The following is an 8,449-nucleotide window of genomic DNA, read 5'->3' on the forward strand; positions in this document are numbered from 1 at the left end:
TATTAGTCAAGGTTCTTCAGAGAACAAAATTATATAATTTTTGAGATATATATATACACACATATACATATATATGTATATATATGTGTGTATATATATACATATATATACATATATATGTATATGTGTGTATATGTATATATTTATATCTCCTATTGGTTTTGTTCTCTGAAGAACCTTGACTAATACACCAAGATTTTTCGTTTCTTCCTGTTATGACTCTGCCTTTCTAAGATCTATTTTATAAATACCAAAAGCTATAGCTTGATGGGTAGAAGTACATTAAGGTTACACCATATTTTTAACAGAGTAGGTTTCTGACATTATAAAGATACGGAAGCCATGGTTGTGAATACACCCCACAAAGAGACAGGAAGTCAGATGATTTGGCATATCCAGGCCATTTATTCCATCAAGCTGCATCATATTTGACCCAGCAACCTGGTCAATATAATCTGCTGTTGAGATCACCATCACAAATAACTATGTCAGGGGAAGTAATACAAAAGGAAATTTGAATTTATGTGGACTGCAGTTTTTACAGTAGAAAGGACTCATGAGACTCTCCATCATACTCACTGATACAGTTTGGCTCTGTTCTCACTCAAACCTCACCTCCGGTTGTAATCTCCACAATCCCCACGTGTCAATGGTGGGACCAGATTGAGGTAATTGGATCATGGCGGTGGTTTCCCTTATGCTGTTCTTGCAATAGTAAGTGAATTATCATGAGATCTGATGGTTTTATACACGTCTGGCATTTCCCCTGCTTTCACTCACTCTTCCTGCCACCCTGTGAAGAAGGTGTCTACTTCTCCTTTGCCTCACACCGTGATTGTAAGTTTTCCGAGGCCTCCCAAGCAATGCAGAACTGTGAGTCAATTAAGCCTCTTTCCTTTATAATTTATTGAGTCTCAAGTATTTCTTCATAGCAGTGTGAGAAGAGACTAATAAAGAGAAACGATATGGTAGAACAAGAGAAAGAAGATACAAAACCAGAAAGTCACAAGGCTTTCTGGTATATAGCTCCAAGGATCCTTAGTCACACAGGACTTACTTTGTCTTTGCATTTTGAGTCACCAATGTATATGTAAGTTGTTTGATCTCTGGGAAACCAAAGTCCCATATAAGATGTCTTTTAAACCTCTCTGGCCACATAGCCCAAACCAGGCTTCATGACAATGCTCAAAAACAAACTAAGAGAACAAATAGAAACTAGGTACAAGCCATCCATCTGTACTTTATCTGTAAACAATACTGATAAATAGACACAGGTTGTTTCTGTCTGTTTTGTATCCTAGCTCAGGACTACATTCACAGCTACTTAATACATTTCATTGAAGTTTGGCCAAGGATCAGCCCTGATATTGTTTGACTCTGTGTCCCCACCCAAATTTCACCTCAACTTGTAATCTCCATGTGTTGAGAGAGGAACCTAGTGGAAGGTGATTTGATCATGAGGGCAGTTTCTCTAATGCTGTTCTTGTGATAGTGAGTGAGTTCTCATGACAGCTGATGGCTTTAAAGTGTGGCACTGTTTCACTCTCCCTGTCCCCTGCCACTATGTAAATATGCCTTGGTTCCTCATTGCTTTCTGCCATGATTGTGAAGCCTCCCCAGCATGTGGAACTATGAGTCAATTAAACCTCTTTTGTTTATATAATAAATTACCCAGTTTCAGGTAGTATCTTTGGAGCAATATGAAATGGACTAATACAAGCCCAATGACTCAATACATCTCTGGAGATAAAAGCGTTGCAATAGACTAGTGGGATTAACCTCATTCTTATGCCATCCACCCCCGACCCTTAGTTACATTTTCTTAATTAAAAATTGGCCATCATTGTTCTTCTTTCTGCATTTTATGACATTTGCAGAACAGAAAAGTGGAAGTATAAATACTAAACTACAAATCATATGTATCAGTCAATGAAGTATAGGTATTTTCAAGAAGCATTCAGCTTTTCAAAAATATTCCAGCATGGAATTGTTGACAATTACATACAAGCCTGACAACTCTTGTTTTTATATTAAAAGATCATGAGTAGAATATTAGACTATAGCAACTGGGGAAGTAGAGAGAAGATCCACAGTAGGAATACACAGCAAATTCCAACATGTGAATATCCTAGTGGATAGATGGAGCATGGTGGCAGCATGGAGTCTGAAAGAGGCAATGGGAGGAAAATAAAGATTTATTTGGCACAAGGAAGATCAAGAAGCAGGTGGAGAAAGGACTCAACCACAGAACCATAGTTAGGAAGCAGTGTTCTTATTCATAGGACCATTGTAGGGCAAGGCAAGACCTCAGGGTGGATATCAGGCAATAAATACCTCAAGATTCGCTAATTAAGTTACAAGAAGGGTTTGGTGCCCAGAGTGCAACTAGGACATTAGAGAATCTATTAGTTCTTTCATTTACTTGTTTTTCCATTTTTATTCATTCAATACATATTTATTGAGTACCCAGTATGTGTCAAAAATTAGATGCAAAATATACAGAGCTGAAAAAGGAAAAATTTCTGTTCTCAAAATTTATTTTCTAGTGAGCAACAAAGGAAAAGATTACCTTGATTTTAGGCAGGTGAGCTCCTGATGTAGAGCTACTTTAATCCTTCGCAGATAGGAATAACTGGTTTCAAAGCCTAGCGTAGGAAGGATGCTGAAGGAGAAATCTGAGCATCCCTAAATTGGATCTTTGGAAAGATGTTCGGGCAGAAATTCAAACAGATCACTTCACTGCTTACCTCTTTAGAATGGGATCTAAGAAATTATACAGTTTGTGTTGAAAATCTAAATTAAAATAGAAAATCCAGACTCCAAAATCTTCTATTCCCATGATGGACTTGTGTCTTGATGTAACTGGGTATTTTAGCCTTCCACTTGATTTTGTTATTATAGACCTAGACTAAAATGAAGCACAGACTGAGAAAATGTCTGTTTTTAAAAGCAGATGTTTAGCAAAGATTCTATTCAAACACTGCTGATCTGTTATAATAGTCAAACTTTAATATTATGCTCCTGCTTTACCACTCAATATAAGCACTTACTATATTCAAGCTCTATAGGTTAAGAAATTCAAATTTAGATAAACATCTTCTATCAACTACAGAAACGTAGCTTTTATATTATCTTACTTCCTGGAGCTTTCAGAAGCTGACTTATTTATTTCACTTTTACCTTATATTCAATACTAAAATAGTGAGCCCCAGTTCACATAGTTACACTTGATAACAATAAAATCAGAAACTTGGCTAGCCAATCAAACTTCTCATTGCTTAATGGTAAGAAAAAGAAGCTTTATTTTCATTTCATTAAAATGTTGACTGCTACTTCATTCTGTTATAGAAATAAAAAAAATTTATGGAATTAGTTGGCAGTTTTTAAGACATGCAAATTGGTAGCAAAGCTCAAGCAGTTATACAAGAAACTGATAACTATTAGAAATATTAAAAACTGGAGTGCTTTTACTTAAATACACATATGTGGCTGCTTTTAAAGGTTGAACTTGAATCAATAGCTTGTTAGGAAAAAAAAGAAGTTTCTGAAGTACATGTAGTAATAATACAATCAGAATCTTTGAGAAGAAAATTTCAGGGAGAAAAGGCAAAGGAAATATACAGGGGCCTTAGAGAAAAAAAATTGAAATAAAAATTTGTCAAATAATCAGAATATAAAGGATAAAAAAAGAAGGCATAAAATGAGAAAGAGTGTACTCATGACCACTTGGGTAGTTCCTGTTTTTGTTTGATAGAACAATGGATTTCACCACTATATTCAAATCTGTAATAATAGCTCCTTGTCACAAGAAATCCATCCTGGATTTGTATTTTGGTTTATGCATTTATATGCCATTGATCTGTCTTTTGATGAATGACCTATCTCTATTTGAAAAATATAGATCTTATTTTCAAAAACTATCCTTAAACAGTATTTTGAAATACAGTGATATATTTTGAGAAAAAAAAACCAACCAAACAAACAAACAACAGCTTTGCTAACTCTGGAATTCTTGGCTCATTTTTCATTTGTTTCAATTATAGAATCTAATTGAACAATAATTCCTGCACATTTCATTATGAGAAAGACTATGTAGCAAATGCCAAGGTTAATTATTGGACAATTGAGTCTACCAATGAATGGGAAATGTTGTAATTGGTTACAAAAAAGTGTGAAATTGCACTTTTTATGATGTGCAAAGCCATATTTAAAATGCATATGGCTACAAAAAAACAATGAAGAATAGAAAGCTTTGCATTCAGTATCTTTAGCTGGACTTGGCATGCACCAGTTGGTTCAGAGGGAGAAAGCTTAGTTGGCATGTCTCAATGCTGGATTGAGGTCTATATTTAGGTGTGGACTCTCATTCCTAGGAAATTAATATCCAGGCAGTAAAGAAGACATTACAATATAAAGCACAACTTTACCATGGGGAATAAAAAGTTTGAATTTGAAATGAAATGAAACTGGCTTAGTTATATAACCTCCTTGGGTATGCTATACAAATTTTTTGGATCTTGATTTCCATAAAATAAAAATGTTAAATTTCACGGTCTGTAAAGTTTTTCATAATGCTAAGTTTTGCAACTTGTTTCTAAATTCTATAGTTAATACCCTTTCTGGACAACTCTTTATTATGAAAGAAAAAACAGATTTAACTTTTGGCCACTGATACTTTAGAATAATGAGTTAGAGAGATTTTGGATACTGATATAAATATTTTCTTCCCACTTAACTTTAATTAAAGGATTGGTTCCACTTCTATTAATATTAAATTCCCATATCAGAGAGTGTCATTAGCAAGATGGCAAAATAGAAAATACCCTGGCATCACTGCCCTCACATTATACAACTATAAACTATTCAAAGATGAGAATGCTACCCAGAACATACCAGAACTTGGGGGAGATGTGGAGAAACCCTCTAGACTCATGGAATCAAGAGAATTAATGACTGGGAAGAAAAATGGTAATTTCAGACTGTTCCACCCTATCCTCAAGCCAGCATAATGCCATTCACAAAATGATTTTTTAGATGCACAGTTTGCCATAGTAAGAGGAAGGAAGTAGATGTAAATATTCAATTTCCACAGTGGTTTGAGAATCTTCATTAGAAGCCTACTCTGGTTCTGTCCCATGGGAATCACCGAGAATTTCAGGAGGACTGAATGATATGGAGTAAATTGGGAACAAAGAGCAGGTTACTGGTTGCAATGACTGGCATGTGAACCTTAGTGGCTATTCAGCACTCTTTTTATCAGGGAAACCACATTGAAGAGACTGGTCAGTGCCCTAGAGCTGGAGGGAACACAATGCATAAGAAAACCTGAATCCCTGACCAGATTTTATACAAAGCCCAGGTTTTTGCTTGGAGACTTATCATGGCCTAGAAAAAACTAATAGGTTCTGATTAAGTTTTGGTGCCTACTTAAGTTCTCCTCAGACTGAGAAACAACAGCAGGGCAGCAGTGCAATTTCAGAGCAGTATTTATGCAACTTTGCTCACCATAATTCTTATCCAGACTGAGAAACAATGATAGGGTAGCAAGTTAGGTCCAGTGAAGTGTTTAAGTTCTGATGCTTACTGTAAGTCTTCCTCAAAATAGATGTGTGTTTAAATACTAATCCTAAGAAGTAAAAGTTTAAACCCATCAAAGAACATTTTCAAAAACTGGAAAAGGTGGATGCCTCCTTAAATGCACAGACATCAACATAGACATACAAGAATTGCACAAACTCAGGAAAATATGACACCACCAACAGAAGCCAAAAATATTCAAGTAATAGACCCAGAGGAATTGAAGATTATGAAATGTATGATGGAGATTTCAGAATATCTTCTTAAGTATATTCAAGGAATCACAAGACAATATGAACAGAAAACTAAATAAAACTGGAAAATAGTTCAGGAATAAAGTGAGAAAATTGACAGATAAATAGAAAAAATTTTTAAAAACAACAGGTTGCATAGAATTCTTTTTTAAAATACAAGAACTGAATTGAAAAACCCATTTGAAAGCTTAAGCAACAGACTTGATCGAACACAGGAAAGAATCAGCAAGCTTGAAGACAGAGCACATGAAATTGCGGTCAGAGGTGTAAAAAGAAAAGGAATAAAAAGGGTGAAGAAGGCCTGAAAGAATTATGGGACACCATCACATGAACTAACTCTTGTTCCCAAAGGAGACAAGTGATAAAAGGCATCAAAAGAATATTTTAAGAAATAATAGTTGAAAACTTTCCAGATCTAGAGAAAGATGATGGCATCCACATGTAGGAAATTCAAAGGTCACTAATGACATTCAGCCTAAAGAGGAATTGTGTTAGGCATATTATAATAATATTAGCAAATTCAAGGACAGTGAAAGAATACTCAAAGTAGCAAAAGAAAGGAAATATATCACATCCAATGGAGCACAAATACAGCTTTCAATAGATTTCTCAGCAGAAACCTTGCTGCTAAGAGAGAGTAGTATTCTATATTCAAGATGCTAAAGGAACACATTGTCAAACAAATATACCATACCCAGTGAAGCTATTCTTCCAAAATGAAGAAGAGATAAAGACATTTCCAAATAAACAAAAGCTTAAGGAATTCATCAACACCTGATCTATCTTACAAGAAATGTTGGAAAGAAATAGACACTAATGTGTAACAAGAAAACATCTGAAAGTATAACTGTCACTAGTAAAAGTAACAAAACAGACAAGTTCAGAATACTGTAATATAGTATTACAGAAACTGTTGAAAGTAAACCACTTACATCTTAAGTGGGAAGACTAAAAGACAAAACAATAATAACTGCAACGATTGGTTTAGAGATAGGCAATATAAAAAGATGTAAATTGAAACATCAAAAAGTCAAAATATGTAGAGGGTATAATGTTAAAATGTTTGTTTTTGATATATTTCTTTGCAATCAAAGTTAAGTCACTATTGGTTGAGAATAACCTGTTAGAACTGTAAGATTTTTTTTGTAAGCCACATGGTAACCACAAAGCATGAATCTATAATACAGAAAAATACATAGCACAAATAAAAACATACTATTAGAGAAAAATGACTTAGCCACAAAGACAATAAAAGAGGTTGAAAAGGAGTAAAGGATCTACAAAATAACCAGAAAACAAGTAAGATAATGACAATAATAAAAGCCTTACCTATCAATAATAATTTTGAATGTAAATTGATTAAATTATTTGATTAAAAGAGATAAAGTAGCTAAAGTATTTAAAAAGACCAAGCTATAGGTTTTCTACAAGAAATTGACTTCACCTTAAAGATATGCACAAACTGAAAGTGTAGAAGTGGAAGAAGATATCCTATGCAAATGAAAACCAAAAAGAGAAGGAGTGGCCATGCTTACATGAGATAAAATGGGCTTTAAGTCAAGAATTGTTAAAAAAAAAAAAAAAAAAAGACAAAGCAGAAGCAGGCCATTATACAATTATAAAGGAGTCAATACAGCAAGAGGATGTAGTAATTATAAATGTATATATGAACCTAACCCAACATTGTAGCACTGAAATATATAAAACAAATATTATAAACCTAAGGGGAGAGATTGCAATGCAATAATTGTAGGAGACTTCAACACTGTATTTTCAGCAATGGACAAGTTGTCCAGAAACAAAATCAACAAATACATTTCATAGTTAAACTACCCTCTAGACCAAATGGACTCAACAGATATTTACAGGACATTCCCTACAACAGCTGAAGAATACACATTTTTCTCAATAGCACATGGAACATTCTTCAGGATAGACCATATGTTATGTTACCAAACAAGTCTTACAGTTTTTAAAAAGCTGAAAAAATTGAATCCATATAAGCATCTTTTCTAACCACAATAGAATAGAACTCTATTCTTAAAATTAATAACAGAAGGAACATTGGAAACTGTAAAAATTTATGAAAATTAAACAACATTCTTCTAAACAATGAATGGGATTGTGAAGAAAGTTAAAAGGAAATTCAAAAATTTCTTAGGGTAAACAAAAACAAAAACAAAAACACAATACACCAAAACCTATGGGGGCATAATGAAAGCAATTATAATTGGGAGGTTTATAGTAATAAACACCTACATCAAAGAAGTAGAACGACTTCGAATAAACAACCTAATGATGCACTTCCAGGAACTAGAAAAGCAAGAATTAACCAGAATTAGTAAAAGGACAGAAATAAAGATCACAACAGAAGTAAACAAAATAGAGACTTAAAAAATACAAAAAATCAATGAAATAAAAAGTTGGTTTTTTGAAAAGACAAAATTAAGAAAACTTTAGGTACAGTAGGAAAAAAGATCTAAATAAATAAAATCAGATTAAAAAGGAGATATTACAATTGATAACGCAGATATACCGATGATTATAAGAAACTTATGAACAACTATATGCCAACAACCTAGAACACTTAAAAGAAATGGATAAATCTGTAAAGGAGT

This window comes from Sapajus apella, unplaced genomic scaffold, assembly GCF_009761245.1.
Source record: "Sapajus apella isolate SASKATOON/1434 unplaced genomic scaffold, GSC_monkey_1.0 scaffold61, whole genome shotgun sequence".
NCBI classification, from domain to species: Eukaryota; Metazoa; Chordata; class Mammalia; order Primates; family Cebidae; genus Sapajus; species Sapajus apella.